Source organism: Felis catus, chromosome D1 (genome assembly GCF_018350175.1).
Source record: "Felis catus isolate Fca126 chromosome D1, F.catus_Fca126_mat1.0, whole genome shotgun sequence".
Taxonomy (NCBI): Eukaryota; Metazoa; Chordata; class Mammalia; order Carnivora; family Felidae; genus Felis; species Felis catus.
Genome location: NC_058377.1, coordinates 65,742 through 89,036, shown reverse-complemented (window position 1 = coordinate 89,036; position 23,295 = coordinate 65,742). Strand labels below are relative to the sequence as shown.

The following is a 23,295-nucleotide window of genomic DNA, read 5'->3' as shown; positions in this document are numbered from 1 at the left end:
ACCCATTCATTTGTCTGGCCTTGGAACTCAAAGACTAATCCTGACCGGCATCCTGCCTTGTGTACTCCACTCAGCCCTTCGGGGAGACAGTTGCTCTGATGTGGGGTCAGTGCCTGGAGTCTCCTGGGACATACCCTAACCCTAACCGTAATCCTAACCCTAGCCCTCAACCTGCTCCTAACCCTATCTATCACACTAACTCTACAGCAGGCCCACAGCTGTGCATGTGCCGTCACCTCAGTCCTCCATGGAATTCATGATACTGGTGTCGCCTCAGCCCTGTCGATGTCCCTGGTCCGAACCCTAACCATAGCTATGGCTCTCTCCCCATGGGACCCAATTCCAAAGTCTGACTACAACACGCACACGGGTTCGAAAATAGGTGCAGAAACACTTGGCATGGAACCTGAAACATCACCATGCGATTTCCAAAGCGTGAGTGTGTCTACAAGAGAGTATTTCTGAGGCCTACCTAAAGAACGTCCCGTACAGAGAGTTCCGGCAAGATGGCGGCTTAGGAGGACGCTGGGCTCACCGCACGTCCTGCTGATCACTTAGATTCCACCTACACCTGCCTAAATAACCCAGAAAACCGCCAGAGGATTAGCAGAACGGAGTCGCTGGAGCCAAACGCAGACGAGAGGCCCACGGAAGAGGGTAGGAAGGGCGGCGAGGCGGTGCGCGCTCCACGGACTGGCGGGAGGGAGCCGGGGCGGAGGGGCGGCTCACCGGCCAAGCAGAGCCCCCGAGTCTGGCTGGCAAAAGCGGAGGGGCCTGACGGACTGTGTTCCGACAACAAGCGCGACTTAGCGTCTGGGAGGACATAAGTTAGCAGCTCTGCTCGGAAAGCAGGAAGGCTGGAGGACAAAGGGAGGGAGAGCTGCTGAGCCCCCGGACGACAGAGCTCAGTTTGGCGGGGAACAAAGGCGCTCGCCAGCGCCATCTCCCCCGCCCATCCCCCAGCCAAAATCCCAAAGAGAACCAGTTCCTGCCAGGGAACTTGCTCGCTCCGCGCAAACACCCAACTCTGTGCTTCTGCAGAGCCAAACCTCTGGCAGCGGATCTGACTCCCTACCGCTGCCACAGGGCCCCTCCTGAAGTGGATCACCTAAGGAGAAGCAATCTAAGCCTGCCCCTCCTGCCCCTCTGCACCTTGCCTACCCACCCCAGCTAATACGCCAGATCCCCAGCATCACAAGCCTGGCAGTGTGCAAGTAGCCCAGACGGGCCACACCACCCCACAGTGAATCCCGCCCCTAGGAGAGGGGAAGAGAAGGCACACACCAGTCGGACTGTGGCACCAGCGGTGGGCTGGGGGCAGACATCAGGTCTGACTGCGGCCCCGCCCACCAACTCCAGTTATACACCACAGCACAGGGGAAGTGCCCTGCAGGTCCTCACCACGCCAGGGACTATCCAAAATGACCAAGCGGAAGATTTCCCCTCAGAAGAATCTCCAGGAAATAACAACAGCTAATGAGCTGATCAAAAAGGATTTAAATAATATAACAGAAAGTGAATTTAGAATAATAGTCATAAAATTAATCGCTGGGCTTGAAAACAGTATACAGGACAGCAGAGAATCTCTTGCTACAGAGATCAAGGGACTAAGGAACAGTCACGAGGAGTTGAAAAACGCTTTAAACGAAATGCATAACAAAATGGAAACCACCACAGCTCGGCTTGAAGAGGCAGAGGAGAGAATAGGTGAACTAGAAGATAAAGTTATGGAAAAAGAGGAAGCTGAGAAAAAGAGAGATAAAAAAATCCAGGAGTATGAGGGGAAAATTAGAGAACTAAGTGATACACTAAAAAGAAATAATATACGCATAATTGGTATCCCAGAGGAGGAAGAGAGAGGGAAAGGTGCTGAAGGGGTACTTGAAGAAATAATAGCTGAGAACTTCCCTGAACTGGGGAAGGAAAAAGGCATTGAAATCCAAGAGGCACAGAGAACTCCCTTCAGACGTAACTTGAATCGATCTTCTGCACGACATATCATAGTGAAACTGGCAAAATACAAGGATAAAGAGAAAATTCTGAAAGCAGCAAGGGGTAAACGTGCCCTCACATATAAAGGGAGACCTATAAGACTCGTGACTGATCTCTCTTTTGAAACTTGGCAGGCCAGAAAGAATTGGCACGAGATTTTCAGGGTGCTAGACAGAAAAAATATGCAGCCAAGAATCCTTTATCCAGCAAGTCTGTCATTTAGAATAGAAGGAGAGATAAAGGTCTTCCCAAACAAACAAAAACTGAAGGAATTTGTCACCACTAAACCAGCCCTACAAGAGATCCTAAGGGAGACCCTGTGAGACAAAGTCCCAGAGACATCACTACAAGCATAAAACATACAGACATCACAATGACTCTAAACCCGTATCTTTCTATAATAACACTGAATGTAAATGGATTAAATGCGCCAACCAAAAGACATAGGGTATCAGAATGGATAAAAAAACAAGACCCATCTATTTGCTGTCTACAAGAGACTCATTTTAGACCTGAGGACACCTTTAGATTGAGAGTGAGGGGATGGAGAACTATTTATCATGCGACTGGAAGCCAAAAGAAAGCTGGAGTAGCCATACTTATATCAGACAAACTAGACTTTAAATTAAAGGCTGTAACAAGAGATGAAGAAGGACATTATATAATAGTTACAGGGTCTATCCATCAGGAAGAGCTAACAATTATAAATGTCTATGCGCCGAATACCGGAGCCCCCAAATATATAAAACAATTACTCATAAACATAAGCAACCTTATTGATAAGAATGTGGTAATTGCAGGGGACTTTAACACCCCACTTACAGAAATGGATAGATCATCTAGACACATGGTCAATAAAGAAACAAGGGCCCTGAATGAGACATTGGATCAGATGGACTTGACAGATATATTTAGAACTCTACATCCCAAAGCAACAGAATATACTTTCTTCTCGAGTGCACATGGAACATTCTCCAAGATAGATCATATACTGGGTCACAAAACAGCCCTTCATAAGTTTACAAGAATTGATATTATACCATGCATACTTTCAGACCACAATAATATGAAGCTTGAAATCAACCACAGAAAAAAGTCTGGAAAACCTCCAAAAGCATGGAGGTTAAAGAACACCCTACTAACGAATGAGTGGGTCAACCAGGCAATTAGAGAAGAAATTAAAAAATATATGGAAACAAATGAAAATGAAAATACAACAATCCAAACGCTTTGGGACGCAGCGAAGGCAGTCCTGAGAGGAAAATACATTGCAATCCAGGCCTATCTCAAGAAACAAGAAAAATCCCAAATACAAAATCTAACAGCACACCTAAAGGAACTAGAAGCAGAACAGCAAAGGCAGCCTAAACCCAGCAGAAGAAGAGAAATAATAAAGATCAGAGCAGAAATAAACAATATAGAATCTAAAAAAACTGTAGAGCAGATCAACGAAACCAAGAGTTGGTTTTTTGAAAAAATAAACAAAATTGACAAACCTCTAGCCAGGCTTCTCAAAAAGAAAAGGGAGATGACCCAAATAGATAAAATCATGAATGAAAATGGAATTATTACAACCAATCCCTCAGAGATACAAACAATTATCAGGGAATACTATGAAAAATTATATGCCAACAAATTGGACAACCTGGAAGAAATGGACAAATTCCTGAACACCCACACTCTTCCAAAACTCAACCAGGAGGAAATAGAAAGCTTGAACAGACCCATAACCAGCGAAGAAATTGAATCGGTTATCAAAAATCTCCCAACAAATAAGAGTCCAGGACCAGATGGCTTCCCAGGGGAGTTCTACCAGACGTTTAAAGCAGAGATAATACCTATCCTTCTCAAGCTATTCCAAGAAATAGAAAGGGAAGGAAAACTTCCAGACTCCTTCTATGAAGCCAGTATTACTTTGATTCCTAAACCAGACAGAGACCCAGTAAAAAAAGAGAACTACAGGTCAATATCCCTGATGAATATGGATGCAAAAATTCTCAATAAGATACTAGCAAATCGAATTCAACAGCATATAAAAAGAATTATTCACCATGATCAAGTGGGATTCATTCCTGGGATGCAGGGCTGGTTCAACATTCGCTAATCAATCAACGTGATACATCACATTAACAAAAAAAAAGAGAAGAACCATATGATCCTGTCAATCGATGCAGAAAAGGCCTTTGACAAAATCCAGCACCCTTTCTTAATAAAAACCCTTGAGAAAGTCGGGATAGAAGGAACATACTTAAAGATCATAAAAGCCATTTATGAAAAGCCCACAGCTAACATCATCCTCAACGGGGAAAAACTGAGAGCTTTTTCCCTGAGATCAGGAACACGACAGGGATGCCCACTCTCACCGCTGCTGTTTAACATAGTGCTGGAAGTTCTAGCATCAGCAATCAGACAACAAAAGGAAATCAAAGGCATCAAAATTGGCAAAGATGAAGTCAAGCTTTTGCTTTTTGCAGATGACATGATATTATACATGGAAAATCCGATAGACTCCACCAAAAGTCTGCTAGAACTGATACAGGAATTCAGCAAAGTTGCAGGATACAAAATCAATGTACAGAAATCAGTTGCATTCTTATACACTAACAATGAAGCAACAGAAAGACAAATAAAGAAACTGATCCCATTCACAATTGCACCAAGAAGCATAAAATACCTAGGAATAAATCTAACCAAAGATGTAAAGGATCTGTATGCTGAAAACTATAGAAAGCTTATGAAGGAAATTGAAGAAGATTTAAAGAAATGGAAAGACATTCCCTGCTCATGGATTGGAAAAATAAATATTGTCAAAATGTCAATACTACCCAAAGCTATCTACACATTCAATGCAATCCCAATCAAAATTGCACCAGCATTCTTCTCGAAACTAGAACAAGCAATCCTAAAATTCATATGGAACCACAAAAGGCCCTGAATAGCCAAAGTAATTTTGAAGAAGAAGACCAAAGCAGGAGGCATCACAATCCCAGACTTTAGCCTCTACTACAAAGCTGTCATCATCAAGACAGCATGGTACTGGCACAAAAACAGACACATAGACCAATGGAATAGAATAGAAACCCCAGAACTAGACCCACAAACGTATGGCCAACTCATCTTTGACAAAGCAGGAAAGAACATCCAATGGAAAAAAGACAGCCTCTTTAACAAATGGTGCTGGGAGAACTGGGCAGCAACATGCAGAAGGTTGAAACTAGACCACTTTCTCACACCATTCACAAAAATAAACTCCAAATGGATAAAGGACCTAAATGTGAGACAGGAAACCATCAAAATCTTAGAGGAGAAAGCAGGAAAAGACCTCTCTGACCTCAGCCGTAGCAATCTCTTACTCGACACATCCCCAAAGGCAAGGGAATTAAAAGCAAAAGTGAATTACTGGGACCTTATGAAGATAAAAAGCTTCTGCACAGCAAAGGAAACAACCAACAAAACTAAAAGACAACCAACGGAATGGGAAAAGATATTCGCAAATGACATATCGGACAAAGGGCTAGTATCCAAAATCTATAAAGAGCTCACCAAACTCCACACCCGAAAAACAAATAACCCAGTGAAGAAATGGGCAGAAAACATGAATAAACACTTCTCTAAAGAAGACATCCGGATGGCCAACAGGCACATGAAAAGATGTTCAGCGTCGCTCCTTATCAGGGAAATACAAATCAAAACCACACTCAGGTATCACCTCACGCCAGTCAGAGTGGCCAAAATGAACAAATCAGGAGACTATAGATGCTGGAGAGGATGTGGAGAAACGGGAACCCTCTTGCACTGTTGGTGGGAATGCAAATTGGTGCAGCCGCTCTGGAAAGCAGTGTGGAGGTTCCTCAGAAAATTAAAAATAGACCTACCCTATGACCCAGCAATAGCACTGCTAGGAATTTATCCAAGGGATACAGGAGTACTGATGCATAGGGCCACTTGTACCCTAATATTCATAGCAGCACTCTCAACAATAGCCAAATTATGGAAAGAGCCTAAATGTCCATCAACTGATGAATGGATAAAGAAATTGTGGTTTATATACACAATGGAGTACTACGTGGCAATGAGAAAAAACGAAATATGGCCTTTTGTAGCAACGTGGATGGAACTGGAGAGTGTGATGCTAAGTGAAATAAGCCATACAGAGAAAGACAGATACCATATGGTTTCACTCTTATGTGGATCCTGAGAAACTTAACAGGAACCCATGGGGGAGGGGAAGGAAAAAAAAAAAAAGACGTTAGAGTGGGAGAGAGCCAAAGCATAAGAGACTGTTAAAAACTGAGAACAAACTGAGGGTTGATGGGGGGTGGGAGGGAGGGGAGGGTGGGTGATAGGTATTGAGGAGGGCACCTTTTGGGATGAGCACTGGGTGTTGTATGGAAACCAATTTGTGAATAAATTTCATATATATAAAAATTAAAAAAAAAAAAAAAAGAACGTCCCGTACAGTTGTCTGATCTTGGAACCCAAAGACTAATCCTTACTGGTACCCTCCCTTGTGTACTCCACTCAGCCCTTCATGGAGACAAGTGCATTGTTGGGGTTTCAGTGGCTGGAGCATCCTGGGTCCTAGTCTAACCCTAACCATAACCCTCAACCTACACCTAACCATGTCTCATTAAAAAGGACAACATCAGAATCATAGGGCTCCCAGAAGATGAAGAGAGAGACAAAGGGGTAGAAGTGTTAAGTCACCAAATCATAGCGGATATATATATATATATATATATATATATATATATATATATATATTACCTAGGAAAAGGCACAGACATTAAAGTCCAGGAAGCACAGAGGACTCTCATAAGATTCCACAAAATTCCACCAGTAAAAGGAATATCATATTCAAATTCACAAAATACTCAGGCAAGGAAAGAATCATGAATGCAGCAAGGGAAAAAAGTCCTTAAACCAACAAGGGAAGACAACAAAGATCAGGTTTGCAGCAGACCTACCAACAGAGGCTTGGCAGGCCAGAAAGGAGTGGCAAGATATACTCAATGTGCTGAATCAGAAAACTATGCAGCCAAGAATTCCTTATCCAGCAAATCTCTCGTTCAAAATAGAAGGACGGATTAAAAGTTTCCCAGACAAATAAAACTTAAAGGAGTTCGTGACCACTAAGCAATTCCTCGAGGAATTTTCAGGGGGGCTCCCTGAGGGGAGAAAAGATTAAAAAAAAAAGAATAAAAAAACACCAAAAGTACCAAAGACTGGATAGCACAAACAAATACCACCACAAAATCCAACGCTACAAGACACATAATGGCAATAATCTCATATCTGTGAGTACTCACTCTAAACGTCAACGGCATAGATGCTCCAATCAAAAGACACAAGGTAACAGGGTGGGGAAAAAAACAAGATCCATCTATACGCTGTTTACAAGAGACCCATATTAGACCTAAACACACCTTCAGATTGAAATTAAGGGGCTGCAGAACCATCTATCATGCTAATGATAGCCAAAGAAAGACAGAGTAGCCTTACTCATATCAGACAATCTAGACTTCAAAATAAAGACTGTAACAAGAGATGAATAAGTGTGTTGTATCTTAATTGAGGGGGTCTACCCACCAAGACTTAACAATTGTAAACATTTATGCTCCCAATGTGAAAGAACCCAAAGATATAAATCAATTAATCACAAATATAAAGAAGCTCATTGATAATAAAACCATAATAGTATGGGACTTCAACACCCCATTATGACAACAGAAAGATCATTTAAACAGAAAATCAACAAACAATGGATTTGAGTGAGACACTGGACCAGATGGACTTAACAGTTATATTCAGAACATTTCATCCTAAAGCAGCAGAATGTACATTCTTCTCCAGGACACATGGAACGTCTGCAGAATAGATATCATACTGGAAAACAAATAAGCCCTCAACAAGTACAAAAAGTTCGAGATCATACCGTGCATATTATCAGACCACAATGGTATGAAACTCAAAATCAACCACAAGAAAAAATTTGGAAAGATAACAAACACTTGGAGACAAAAGAACATACTACTAAAGAATGAATGGTGTAATACAAGCTGGTGCAGCCACTCTGTAAACAGTATGGAGTTTCCTCAAAAAACTAAAAACAGAACTACCCTACGACCCAACAATTGCACTGCTAGGCATTTATTGAAGGGATACAGGTGTGCTGTTTTGAAGGGACACATGCACCACCCCCATGATTATAGCAGCACTATCAACAATAGCCAAAGTATGGAAAGAGCCCAAATGTCCACCAATGGAAGAATGGATAAAGAAGTGATATATATATATAGATATAGATATAGATATAGATATAGATATGTATAAGTGATATATATCACTTATACATATGTGATATATATATATGTGTATATATATGTGAGATATATATATATATATATATATTTTATGTATAAGTGATATACATCACTTATACATATAAGTGATATATGTATATGTATGTATATATATATATATGTGATATATATATATATATATATATATATATATATATATATATCAAAAAGACTGAAATCTTGCCATTTGCAACTACGTGGTTAGAACTGTAGGGTATTATGTTAAGTGAAATTAGAGAAAGACAAAAATCATATGACTTCACTCACATGAGGACTTTAAGAGACAAAACATATGAACATAAGGGAAGGGAAACAAAAATAAAATAAAAACAGTGAGGGGACAAAACAGAATGGACTCATAACTATGTAGGACAGACAGAATGTTACTGGATGGGATGTGGGAGGGGGTTGGGCTAAATGGGCAAGGGGCATTAAGGAATATTCTCATGAAATCATTGTTGCACTATATGCTAACTAATTTGGATGTAAATTTTAAAACATAAAAAATAAAATTAAAAAAAAGGAATGAATGGGTGAACCAAGAAGTTAAAAAGAAAATTAAAAAGTACATGGAAGCCAACGAAATAGATAACACCACACCCCTAAACCTCTGGGATTCAGCAAAGGTAGTCATAAGAGGAAGTTTATAGCAATCCAGGCCTTCCAAAAGAGGTAAGAAAGTCTCAGATACACAGCCCAACTTTATATCTTAAAGAGCTGGAAAGAGAACAAGAAATAAAACCAAAACCAGCAGAAGACAAGAAATGATAAAGATTACAGCAAAAATCAATGCTATCGAAACTGAAGACAAAAACAAAAACGCACACAGAAAAAAAAAAAAAAAACAAATAACCCCCCTCCACCCACACACAAAAGAGTAGAATAGATCAATGAAACCAGAAGCTTGTGCTTTGAAATAATTAATAACATTGATAAACCACTAGCCAGTTGGATCAAAAAGAAAAAGGAAAGGACCCAAAGAAATAAAATCACGAATGAAAGAGGATAGGTCACAACCAACACAGCAGAAATACAAATAATAAGAGAATATTATCAGCAAATATATGCCAATAAAATGGACAATCTGGAAGAAAGAGACAAATTCCTAGAAATATATAAACTAACAAAACTGAAACAGGATGAAATAGAAAATTTGAACAGACCCATAACCAGTAAAGACATTGAATTAGTAATCAAAAATTTCCCAAGAAAAAGAGCCTAGGACCAGATGGCTTTCCAGGGGAATTCTACCAAACATTTAAGGAAGAGTTAACACCTATGCTCTTGAAGCTGTCCCAAAAAAAGAAATGGAAGGAAAACTTCCAAATATTTTCTCTGAACCCAGCATTACCTTGATTCCAAAACCAGAAAAAGACCCACTAAAAAGGAGAAGTATACACAAATTTTCATAATGAACATGGATACAAAAATCTTCCACAAGATATGAACCAACCAGATCCAACAATACATTTAAACGTTACTCACCACGACCAAGTGGGATTAATACCTGGAATGCAAATCGGGTTCAATATCCACAAAACAATCAATGTGACTTATCACATCGATAAAAGAAAGGACAAGAACCACATGATCCTCTCAATAGATGCAGAGAAAGCATTTGACAAAATACAGCATCCTTTCTTGATAAAATCCCTCAAGAACGTAGGGATAGAAGGATCACACCTCGAGATCATAAAAGGCATATATGAAAGACCCAAAGCTAATATCATCCTCAAAGGAGCAAAGCTGAGAGCTTTCCTCCTAAGGTCAGGAACAAGACAAGGATATCCACTCTCGCCACTGGCATTCAACATAATATTGGAAGTCTTAGCCTCAGCAATCAAACAACACAAAGAAATAAAAGGCATCCAAATCGTCCAGGAGGAGCTCAACCTTTCACTCTTCATACATGGCATGAAACTCTATGTGGAAAACCCACCATAGTCCAACAAAAAACTGCTAGAAATAATACAGGAATTTAGCAAACTGGCAGGATATAAAATCAATGCACAGAAATCACTTATATTCCTACACACCAACAATGAAGCAAGAGAAAGAGGGATCAGGGAATCGATCCCATTTAAAATTGCACCAAAACCCATAAAATACCTAGGAATAAATCTAACCAAATAGTTGAAAAACCTATACACTGAAAACTATAGAAAACTTATGAAAGGAATTGCAGATGGCAAACACACAGAAAAGACAAATATTGCATGCTCCTGGACAGGAAGAACAAATATTGTTAAAATGTCAATAGTACCCAGAACAATCTACATAGTCAGCACAATACCTATCAAAATAACACCATCATTCTTCACAGAGCTACAACAAAGAATCCTACAATTTGTATGGAACCAGAAAAGACCCTGAATAGCCAAAGCTATCTTGAAAAAGAAAACCAAAGTAGGAGGCATCACAATCCTGGACTTCAAGCTGTATTACAAAGCAGTAATCACCAAGACAGTATGCTCTTGGCACAAGAACAGACACTCAGATGAGTGGAAGAGAATACGAACACATAAATGGACCCAGAAACGTACGGCCAACTAATCTTTGACAAAAAGGATAGAATATCCAATGGAATAAATACAGTCTCCTCAGCAAGAGTGCTGGGAAAACTGGACAGCGACATACAGAAGAATGAGTCTGGACCACTTTCTCACACTCAAAATGGACGAAAGACACTCAAAATGGATGAAAGACCTAAATTGAACATAGGAAGCCATCAAAACCCTCGAGGAGAAAGCTAGCAGAAACCTCTTTGATGTTTGCTTCCACAACTTCTTAGTCAACAAGTCTCCAGAGGCAATGGAAACAAAAGCAAAAATGAACGATTAGGACCTCATCAAAATAAAAAGCTTCTGCACAGTGAAGGAAACAATCAGCAAAACTAAAAGGCAACCAACAGAATGGGAGAAGATATTTGCAAACGACATATGAGATAAAGGATTAGTATGCAAAATCTATAAAGAACATATCGAACTCAATACCCAAAAAACAAGTTATCCAGTGTAGAAATGAGCCAAGACATGAGAAAACACTTTCCAAGGATGACATCCAGATGGCCAAATGAAACATGAAAAAATGCTCAACATCACTCATCATCATGGAAGTACAAATCAAAAACACAATGAGATAACACCTCACCCCTGTGAGAATGGCTAACACTAACAACTCACGCAACAACAGATGTTGGCGAGGAAGCGGAGAAAGCCTTGCACTGCTGGTGGGAATGAAAACTGGCACAGTCACTCTGGAAACCAGTAGGTAGGTTTTTCACAAAATTAAAAAGAGGACTACCCTACAACCCAGCAGTTTCACTACTAGGTATTTATCCAAATGATACAGATGTGCTATTTTGAAGGGAAAGGTGAACCCGAAAGTAATAGAAGCACCATCAACAACAGCTAAAGTATAGAAAAAACCCAAATGTCCATCGATGGATGAATGTATAAAGAAGATGTGGTGTATAAACACACACACACACACACACACACACACACACACACACACACACACACTAGAGTATTGCTTAGCAATCCAAAAGAATAAAATGTTGCCATTTAACCTGCATGGATGGAACTAGAGGGTAGTATGCTAAGCGAATTTAGTCAGAGAAAGAAAAATATTATAGTACCTCACTCATATGAGGACTTTAAGATACAAAACAGATGAATATAAGGGATGGGAAGCAAAAAAATATAAAAACATGGAGGGGGACAAAAACATTAAAAAAAAACTTTTAAATGTGGAGAATAAACAGGGTTACTGGAAGGACTGTGGGAGGGCTGATGTGCAAAATGGGTAAGGGACTTTAAGTAATCTACTACTGAGATCATTGTTCCACATTATGCTAACTTGGATGTAAATTTAAAAAATAAATTAACTAAAAATTTAAAAAAATTAACCCAGTTAATAAAAGACATCCCAACAGAATATTGTTGAAAAGGTGTCAGTCATGAGTCCCCACTAAGGTTTGTACCTAAGTGGCTTTCTTAATTTCCCTAGTTTCTCATAAATACGGACAGTGCACTCTGACACAAATCTGCTCTTGCCCTGCCTCAAGGTGAGCAGAAAGAATATATTCACCTTTGACTTGGCTTGTTAAAAAGAAAAGAGAAAAGCAAATTCATTTAAGATAAAGCAAGTTTTACTCATGATGCAAAATCTGCTTGACTACTTTGGACATAATATATTGCATTTGTTTATGGCTGACTTTGCCTAAATTAGTGAATCTATTTAAATGACCAAATATTGCACATTTCACTCAGTTGTAAACACACACACACACACACACACACACACACAAATAGCATGAAACAAAAGTGAGTAGGATATAACATAAATGCAGTAAGGACGTAAAAGATTAGTTTTCCTATAAAACATAAAATAACTGCTTTGGCAACAGTTTTCCATTTGATAACTTCACAAGCAAATTTATATTGACTTCCAATTTATTAACCATTTTTAGAAATGCTATGTTTAATGATAACTCTAAATACAAATGGGATTATTTTTCAGAAAGAGGGAAACATTTTTTTCTCCTTAGTATATTAATTAAGCTGAAAACTGAAAGGATATCAGTTTTATAAAAGACAATCCCAACAGACAACATGGTTGGTATCTGAACCATCATGTCAGTAAAAGTACAGTCAGTGAGGCTGTATCCTTGACTGAAAATCATGCACCATTTGTGGAGGGAACACCAGAAACTCTCCTCCAACATGATGATTGTCATTCAGGAGCTGTATTTTTTTTTATTTGATGAAATGGCATGTTCAGACTATCTTTATCATGACTCCAGTCTCTGGCTGTTTAAGTCCAGGTCAGTTCTAAATGGTCTTAATTCATTTGCCTTGGGTAACTTTTCTTAATCCTGAATACCCAAACAAAAGAGACCTCAAATCAATTTTTTCATCATTAAAGAAAATAGGTCTACCAAAACGACATATACTAAACCTTACTAGCTATGATAGTATGCTTATCTCTTCCAAGTTACTAAAAGATTACTGCTTGTATTCAGCTTAATGGTCAACCTGGCATTTCATGGGAGCCTAGGGAAACAACAGTAATGTATTTTTGGAATTTCAGGCTATTTCTTTGTTTCAATCAGCAGTCACTATAAATATGTTACAGTATACAGATTTATTCTAGACCTATTTTCTATGTTTAAGTTTATATTTGAGAGAGAGAAAAAGAGCATGAGCCAGGGAGGGGCAGAGAGAGGGAACACAGAATCTCAATCAGGCTCCAGGCTCCCAGCTGCCAGCACAGAGCCCAACATGGAGCTCAAAGTCATGAACAGTGAGATCATGACCTGTGCCAAAGTCAGAAGATTAACCAACGGAGCCACACAGATACCCGAAGACCTATTTTAAATTTGCAAATATCAGACTCCAAAAGTACTGACTATTATCTAAGCCTTTAGCTCATTCACAAGTTGCAATGACTTTGAACAAAAGTAATTTTGATAAGATGCGCTTATCATAGAAGACATAGAAGCAGAAAACCAACAGCTTCCTCATACACAACTTAAGAATCATCTCTACACCACTGATGCCAATTTAAAACAACCATTATATGGCCACTTGATCCACATTCATAAGGTCATGGCAATGGTTTGGAAATGCCAAATGAAACCAGAGCTCAACACATGTAAGGAGTCACACCATGACCCTTAGGATTTCCATCTACATGTCCAAATGACAACGATTAACAGCTGCTTTCCTGTCAATTTAATGATGGTACAACTTGCATGAATGCAAATATAACATACTTTTTAAAACAAAGATCATTCTGAAATAGACAATGTATGCAGACAAATCCTAAGTTCTATTTCAAACAATCAGCTGCACCCAAAGAAAGAACGATACTCTCTTAACTATAAATAACTGACTTTCAAAATCTACGACAGGTTTTCACCAATACAGCTCAGTCATGTTACCAAGAACACATGGTAAACTCTTACAACAAAGGCAATGACCTTTTCCTCTATATTGTAGGAAAAAATAACAGCTATTATCTTGACATTATGAATTCATTGTATAATTCAGACCTGTTACAAAGGAAACAAACTCACTCAGTATTCTTCCTGGCTAAATTCTGCAAAGGGAAGAATACGTTTATATAATCATTAAGGATAGCAGAATTTACAGCAGTAAAAAATAAAAGGATGTGAGATTGAAATTCAACCTGTGGGTATAATTACTCAGATACTAAACTTAATCCCATTTCCTGAATTGTTACACCAGCTTTACACGTACAATTGCTTATATTATACCAGGCTGAAGTATGGCTTTTCCCCGTTCATCTTGGAGACATATGGTAGATGAAAGAAAGTGGGCTTTGGAGCCCATAAGAACACACACACACACACACACACACACACACACACACACACACACACACACACTTACCAAAGGACAGCACTTACTAGTACTGTGATCTCAGAAACATGACCTACTCTCTTTTGAGCTTCAGATTGTTGATTTTCAAAATGAAAATAATCATACTTACCTCACCTGGAGGTTATGATGTCCATGCTAAAGATGTAATTCCAGTGCCAGCCAGGAACTTGGAGTATAGAGGTAGAGGGAAGATGCAAGCCTATGCAAATAAATAGAGTTATAACTTGGGCTAAGGGTAAACTGGGATTAGCACTGTGTGAGCAAATAACGGGCACAAGGGCATAGAGAAAAAAAAACCCATGTAGGTAGTGACTAGGTACAACAGACAGAAACCTGTTATGGAATGGATTTGCCCCCAAAATCCATACATTGAAGTCCTAACTACCCATGGGACTGTACTTGGATACCAGATCTTGAAAGGTAAAGTGGAGGTTGAATGAGCTCATTTGTGGGGAGGGACTCTAGTCTGATAACCGGTGTCCTATAGGAAGAGAGTGGGCAACTACACACACAGAAGGAAGACCACGTGAAGACAGTGGGAAGGAGGCGATCCACCAGTCATGGAGAGAGGACATCCACCCTGGCCACACCTTGATCTGAAGTGTGAGAAAATAAATAAATCAATTTCTGTTGCTTAAGCCACCCAGTCTGTGGTACATTGTGATGGCGGACCCAGCAAAATAATACGAAATACTAATATTTACTTGCTCAGCAAATGGTGTGTGAGCCTTATGAAGGAGTTGGGCACTGTTCGAGGGCCCTAAGGAACCAGCCCTAAACAAAGCTAGTTTGGTCTTTGGACCCCATGGAGCCGACAATCTGGCAGGGACTGCAGTAGGCGACATCCAGCAAGCAAGAAAGAAAAACAGATGGTGCCAAGGGCCAGGAAGAAAAAGAATGCAGGAAAGGGATATGGGGTGTTCAGGTTGGAGAAGGAACAGTTTTCAGTTTTACATAGAGAGCTAGCAGAGACTCCACTGAGCAGGTGATGTCAGAGCAAGGTTATGACGGAAATGAGGGAGTATGTCTTGTTGACACGTGGAAGTATATCCCCGACAGAGAGAGGCAAAGTGAGTGCAAAGACCTGAAGCAGGAGTATGTGCCTGACAAGCTCAGGGAACAGGGAGGGGCCAGTGTGGCAGCAGCCCAGTAAAAAAGGGGAGGGGACTAGGAGAGACCTATAGGGAGGTAGCAGAGTCTGGGGAGGGTAGCACCTGTGTGGTGCACAGCTGGAGTCAGGTGTCTGGAGACATGAACAGCTGTGGGCAGTGCATAAAGACTTAGAGGCCCCAGATGCTGGCATATAGAAGCCTGAGGCTGGCTGAGATCACCCCAGAGTAAGGGCGGGTGGAAAGCAGATGGGGGACAGGAAGAAGACGAGGACCTACCAATACAGACACTGGTGAGCAGCGGCCCAGACGGTGGGAGGAGGAAGGAAGTAATTTTTAAAGAAAGGGGGTAATCAAGTGAGACTGTAAAATGGTGCCACGTAATCCACATACTGAAGTTTGGGACTTCACTGTGACCTCCAGCGATGTGTGTCATCCATTAAAGAGATGAGAAGTAGGGACGAGTGGGAGAGGAAGCCCATTCAGACTCAGCTGACAGAGAAACAAAGGGAAGTTCTGCAGGCACCGGCACGTCCACTGCTAGGCATAGGAAGACAAAGCAGGTGGTGCTGGATGGGAAGTGATTGCTCCCCGTGGGCCGAGAGAAACAGCTGCAGGTGCACAGGAAACACTAATGCTAGTATGTGCAACACGAAATATTTGTACTTGCTTAAGCTCTATCAGAGCAGATAACCATGGATAGTTAACCATGAGATAAAAATAACCTAACTGTAAAGTCAATATCAAACCAATTGTTGACCCAACACAGATAGGCAATCAAGGAAAGATGAAACGAAGTAAAAGGAACTCAGCGAACACAAACCCCACCTGTTTACCAGTAAAATCACCTCTAGCATTTCTAGTTTTAGAGGCCCCGCCTGCCTAGGGACATTCATGAAATGGCCATGGTATCCTGACCATGGAAAAGTAGCATAATCACTTGTTTCCTAAATAGTGACTCATATGAATGGCCACACGAGGGTTTTACTGTCTCTTCCAATCGGTGAAATGGACCTTCCCGTGAAGAGGTGGATATAGGGCAAGAAGACAAGTAGACTGATGGAGCTGCTTTAAAATGTTTTTAGCTTCACTGTTTTTTTGAGAGAGAGAGAGACAGACAGACAGACAGACAGACAGACAGACAGACAGAACACACGTGGGGAAGGGGCAGACAGAAAGTGAGACACAGTATTTGAAGCAGGCTCCATGTTCAGAGTCATCAGCACAGAGGTGAAGCAAGGGTTTGAAACCACAATCCGTGAGACTTTGACCTGAAATGGGAAACTTAACCCACTGAGAGGCCGAGGCAGTGCAAAATACGTCTGGCCTAAAAGGAACATCAAGGCTACATTGCCGATGAAGGGGTGCAGAAGGGGCACATGCATCATCCTCACCCGTGCCAAGGTGTGAGAAAGAACATGAGTGACACCCCTCCATCACAGAGACAGTGGCGCAATGGTGACCCCCTCCCTTGATGTGGGAGGGCGCAAGTGTTAACCCCCTCCTGTCCAAAGGGGGGGAAAGCTAATGCTTGAAAACCTTTCATACCCAGGGTGGAGGAAGTACTACCTAAGCCTTACCCTACCCCTTATGTCAGTGCCAACCCTAACACTTACCTTAAGAGATGTGTGTTTCTTCAGCTGTGAAAGTGAAAGAACCATTCGTGAAATATCACATTTAATAGTGACACCACTACTCTCTCCCTAAAAGGTGGCACTGTGCATGGGTGACCATCTCACACACCAACCAGGGGCAAGGCAGAATCCTGAACCACCTCTGGCGTCAAGTGGGGTGGGGCACATTTTTGAACGCCCTCCAATGCTGAGGGGGGTTATGTGCATGTGTGAACACCCTTCCCACCGAAGTGAGTGGGGCCAAGCATGAACACTGTCCCTTGCTGAGGGAGGGTTGTGTGCCTGTACAAATGGTCTGCCTCACAGAGCGGGGGTTGTGGGCATGCTTGAACCCCCTTTGGCAAGGAGGGGGGACTTTGCACATGCGTGAACAGCATCCTGGCGAGGGGAGCGAGGAGCATACATCAACGCCCTCCCTGGCCGCGTTTCTTCAGCTGTGAAAGTGAAAAGAACCATTCATGAAACATTCACATTCATGTGAAACATGTCACATTCAATAGTGACATCAGTACTTCCTCCCTGAGGGGTGGCGCTGTGCATGGGTGACCGACTCACATGCTGACAGGGGGCCAGGCGGAAGCCTGAACCACCTCCTGCGCTACGTGGGGCAGGGCGCATGCACCAACGACCTCCCTGGCTGAGGTGGTGGTTCTGTGCATGCCTGAACACCCTTCCTTGCCCAGGGGAGGGGGGCGCATGTGCAAATGCCTTCCCTCATTGAGGGGAGCTGTGTGCATGCATGAACATACACCAGTAGGGGGGGCTGTGCGCATGCCTGTACAGCCTCCTGTGGTAGTGGGTAAGGAGCATGCATGCATGCCCTCCCTCACTGATGGGGATTGGGCTCATGTGGAAACGCCCTACCTCTTGGAACAGGAGTTTTGTGCATGTGTGAACACTCTTCTGCCAGTAGGGAGAGCTGTGCACAGGTGTGAACAGCACCCAGGGGTATGGGGCGGGGCCTACGTGCGAATGGCATCCCTCCCCTAGCCGGGGTTCACACTTCCGCCACAATGGAGGCTGTGCACATCTATGAACACCCTCCAGCGCTGAGGGGGTAAGGTGCATAGGTCAACACCCTCCCGTGCCAAATGAGTATGCGGCACATGCTTGAACCATTCCCTTGTTGAGGGATGCGTGGCGCATATGTGACTGCCCTCCTTCATGGAGGGGTTGTTGTGCGCATGCATGAATACCCTTCCTCACTGACTGGTGGCTGTGCGCATGCATGAACACCCTCCCGGGCAGAGGGGGCGGCGCAGATGCGTGAATATTCCCCCATGCTGACATGTCACATCACATAGGTCAACACCTTCCCATGCCAAAGTGGGGGGATTGTGCACATGGGTGAACGCCCTTCCGCCAGGAGGGGGGCCTTACACACGAGAACAAACTCCCGCATTAATGGGGCAGGGTGCGTGCACAAACACCCTCTGTCAACAAGGAGGGTTGTGCGTGAGAACACCCTTCTACACGGACGGAGAGCTGTACCCATCTGTGCCGGGGGGGCATGGAGTATTAGTGAAACACCTCTCGTGCAGAGGGGGGAGCAAGCATGACCTAACTCTTACCCTAAAGCCTAAATGTAATGCTAACCCTAACCTTTACCTTAAGTGATGCATGCTTCTTCAGCTGTGAAAGTGAAAAGAATCATTGATGAAAGGTCACATTTGATAGTGGCAACAGTACTCCCTCTCCGAGGGGTGGCACTGTTCATGGGTGACACCCTCCATCACCGAGGGGATGAGGAGCATGTGTGAACCACCTCCCATGCCGAGGGAGACAGGGCACATGTGTCAACACCCTCCCTCACCTTGGGACGGGTGGTGCAAATGTGAGAATGCGTGAACGCACTTCCAAGCTGAAGAGGATGGGGCACATGTGTGAACACCCTCCCACCCTGAAGGGGGCGGGACACATGCATGAATATTCTCCCACATTGAGGGGCGGTGCTATTGCGTGAATACACTCTAGAGACGAGGGGTTGGGTGTGGAAGCACGACCTAACCCTTACCCTAACCGTTAATGGTAATGCTAACCCAGACCCTTACCTTAAGAGTTGTCTGCTAATTCAGCTGTGAAATTGAAAAGAACCATTCATGAAACATCACATTTAATAATGGCATCACTATATCCTCATTGAAGGGTGGCGCTCTGCATGGGTGACCTCCTCCCACACCAAGGTGGGGCTGTGCACATGCGTAAAAACCCTCCCTGCAGAGGTGAGCAAGACACATGCATGAACCATCTCCCATGCAGAGGTGGGGTGTGCCCATGAGTGAACACCCTCCCGACCCGACAGGTGGTCATGCACATATGTGAACAATCTGTCCTGAAGGGGGGATCTACGCATGTGTGAAAGCCCTCCCCAAAGGAAGTGGAGTGGAGCACGTGCTTCAATATTTTACCACTCTCAGGGATTGGGGTGAAAAGGTGAACACTCTCCCTTGCTCAGGATAGTGGGGTGATGCGTGAAGTCTTCCCGTGCTGAGGGGGGAGAGCAAGCATGACCTAGCTCTTATCTTAACCCCTAAATGTAATGCTAACCCTACCCCTGACCTTAAGAGATGCATGCTTCTTCAGCTGTGAAAGTGAAAACAGCCGTCCATGAAACGTCAGATTTAATAGTGGCACCACTACTCCCTTGCTGACTAGTGGTGCTGTGCACATGTGACCCCTCCAGCGCCTGAGGGGGGAGGGCACATGCGTGAACCCCCTCCCACGCTGGGGGGCAGGTTCATGCACCTACCTGAACACCTTCTCAAGCCAAGGGGGCACTGTGCTCATGCGTGAACACCTCCTGAGGCAAGGAGGGCATGGTGCATGGACAAATGCCCTCCCTCGCCAAGGGTTGTGGTGTCCATGCATGAACACCCTCGCACACGAGATGGGTGCAGGCGCATACATCAACATCCCCCCGCTGAAGGGGACTGGTTCCTATTGGTGAACACCCTCCCGAGATGAGGGGGTGCGTGGCTCATGTGTGAACGCCCTCCCACTCCAAGGGAGGGTGCAGGCATGGCCTATCCCTTACCCTAACCATGAACGGCAATCCTAACCATAACACTTACCTTAAGAAATGCCTGCTTCTTCAGCTGTGAAAGGGAAAAGAGCCATTCATGAAACAACACATTAAGTAGTGGCATCACTACTCCCTTGTGGAGGGGAGGCAGGCTGCATGCCTGAACACCCTTCCACAAGGAGGGTGGCGGGGGTCAGGTGTGACCTTCCTCCCTTGTCAAAACGGGGGTGCAAGCATGACTTAACCCTTACCCTAATCCTCAGGATAATCCAAACCCTAACCCTCATCATAAGAGATGCTGCTTCTTCAGCCATGAAAGTGAAAAGACTCATTCATGAAACGTCAGATTTAATAGTGCCAACACTACTCCCTTGCTGTCTTTTTCAATAGGTGAAATGGACCTTCCCGTGAAGAGGCAAGAACAGGACAAGACCCTATGGAGCTTTAATTCACTGGCCTACAGAGACAACATCAATACAATCAGTAGGGACAACACATCTCCCCATGGGCCAACAATTTAGGTTGGGGTGACCTCAGAGAACATCCCCTCTGAGGGATTTAGATGTACACTTACCAGTCAAAAGTACAACCTCACTTATTGATCCAAAATACATAACCAACACCTTAGGTTTGATACATGTACCCTGCTAGAGTTTCCTTTGGGGGTGGGTGATTGTTGTCTCCACATTCGGTGCAGGGTTATGAAACGGTGGTGGTGGGTGTTTTCTCCTCTTCCATAAAGAGTTCCAAGGCGACCATTTGTGGGAGCCAAGTGGTAGTTGGTCTGCTCCTGAATCCCAGTGTGCTTCAGGTTCCCTGTTGAGCATCATAGCAGCGGCCTAGTGGAAACATGAGAGATGTCAGAAGACACTCAGGTAACCAAAGATGCGAATGAAGAACCTCCTGAAATACCATCAGAAGACTATGGGACACTGCTACCATCCACAGTTACAGTCCAGTTTCCGAGAGCATGTGGGATGCTCTAGAGGAATGCAGTGTTACAGTGGATGAGAGGTGTCCGGCTGGTAGAAGAAATGCTGCGCATCCCCGATGCTGGCTGGGGAAATGTCGTATATGTTGTCAGCTATGCCAAAGATAACAAAAGAACAATGAACGAGACAGACGCCTGCTTCTTCAGCAATGAAAGTGAAAAGAGCCATCCAGGAAATATCGGATTGAAAATGCTTTTAGGTACATTAATTTTTGAAAGGCACAAAGAACACAAGTGGGGCATGGGCAGAGAGAGAGAGAGAGAGAGAGAGACAGATAGTATCTGAAGCAGGCTCCAGATTCCCAGCTATCAGCACAGAAGCTACCCAGGGCTCAAAACCAGAAACTGAGAGATCATGAACCAAGACGAAGTGGGACGCTTAACTCAGAGACATCCAGGTGCCAAGGAAAACATCTGAATTAAAAGGAATATCACTGCTACATCGCGGATAAAGGGAAGCAGATGGGACACATTCGTGAAGCCATCCCACACCAAGGGGGGTGCACCATGCCCTAAACCTTAACGGACACCTAACATTAATCCTAACCATAAACCTTACCTTAAGAAACGCCTACTTCTTCAGTTGTGAAAGTGAAAATAGATATTCATGATTTAATACTGGCATCAGTATCAGATTTAATCCTGGCATCAGTAATCCCAATCTAAGGAGCTGTGAGGCTCATGGGTGACACCATCGCACGTAGAGGGTGTGGAGGGTCGCATGTGTGAACACACCCCTTGCACCAAAAGCGATTGGGTGGAACGTGAAATATTACCATACCGAGAGGGGGTGGGGTGATGGTGTGAAAAACTCCAGAGCAAAGCTGGAATGGGCGAGGCAAGAACAACCTACAGTGCAGAGAGACTGGGGCGATAGCAAGAACACAATCCCTTGAACATGGAGGGCGGTGTCCACGCATGAACACCTTCCCGCTCAAAGTGGGGATGCAAGCATGACCTACTCCTTGCCCAACTCCTAACCCTATCACTAAACAAAATCCCACCACCTAAACCTAACACCTAACCCTAACCATAACCCTAATGCTAAATCCTGCCCCTACCCTTCCCCTAACCCTAGCCCTACCTCTAACTAACCGTAAACATAAACATAACCCGAACTAACCCTAACCTTACCCTAACCCTCTAACCCTAAGCCTCTAACTCTAACCCTAAAACCCTCATCCTAACGCTCTAACTCTACCCGCTAAATCTAAAACTATAACCTAAGGCCCTCTCCCATGGGGATCCATATCGAAAGACTAATAACAGCACACACACCAGGACCAGAAACGGTTCAGGAACACTCAGCATTGAATGTGGACATCTCCATGTATTTCCAAAGCGCGGCTGCAGCTGCACAAGAGGATTCCTGAGGCCTAAACGATGGGTGGCCCATACAGTTGTCTGGCCTTGGAACCAAAAGACTAATCCTGACCAGCACCCTCCCTTGTGTACTCCCTTCTGCCCTTTGGGGAGACAACTGCTCTGCTATGGTTTCAGTGCCTGGAACATCCTGGGACCTAACCCTAATGCTAACCAGGACCCAATGCTAACCCTCAACCTAAACCTAACCCTATCACTCACACTAGACACACCTATCTACACCAGACCAGATACAGTTGTCTGTCCTTAGAACCCAAAGATTAATCCTGACCCGCAGCCTCGTTGTGCATACCACTCAGTCATTTGTGGAGGCAACTGCACTGCTGTGGGTTCAGCGCTTGGAGCCTTGGGAACGAAGAAAACCCTAACTGTACCCCTAACCATAACTCTCA

The 23,295-nt window shown here is 43.3% G+C and overlaps 1 long non-coding RNA gene across 5 annotated transcripts in view; it reads right to left on the bottom strand.

Annotated features, from left to right (window-relative positions):
- LOC111559413 overlaps positions 1-21,784 on the bottom strand; it is a 31,984-nt gene extending 10,200 nt beyond the window's left edge. Inside the window, exons 1-5 of one of the 5 annotated variants that reach the window (XR_006585826.1) lie at positions 19,559-21,784; positions 19,116-19,139; positions 17,812-17,941; positions 17,490-17,513; positions 14,874-14,963 (exon numbers count right to left, since the gene is read on the bottom strand). This is a non-coding gene — a long non-coding RNA (uncharacterized LOC111559413). Of the gene's footprint in view, positions 1-14,873; positions 14,964-17,489; positions 17,942-19,115; positions 19,140-19,558 lie in introns of all 5 variants that reach the window. The other 4 variants (XR_006585825.1, XR_006585823.1, XR_006585827.1 and 1 more) reach the window with 4 other exon arrangements.
- Between the last annotated feature and the right edge of the window lie 1,511 nt (positions 21,785-23,295).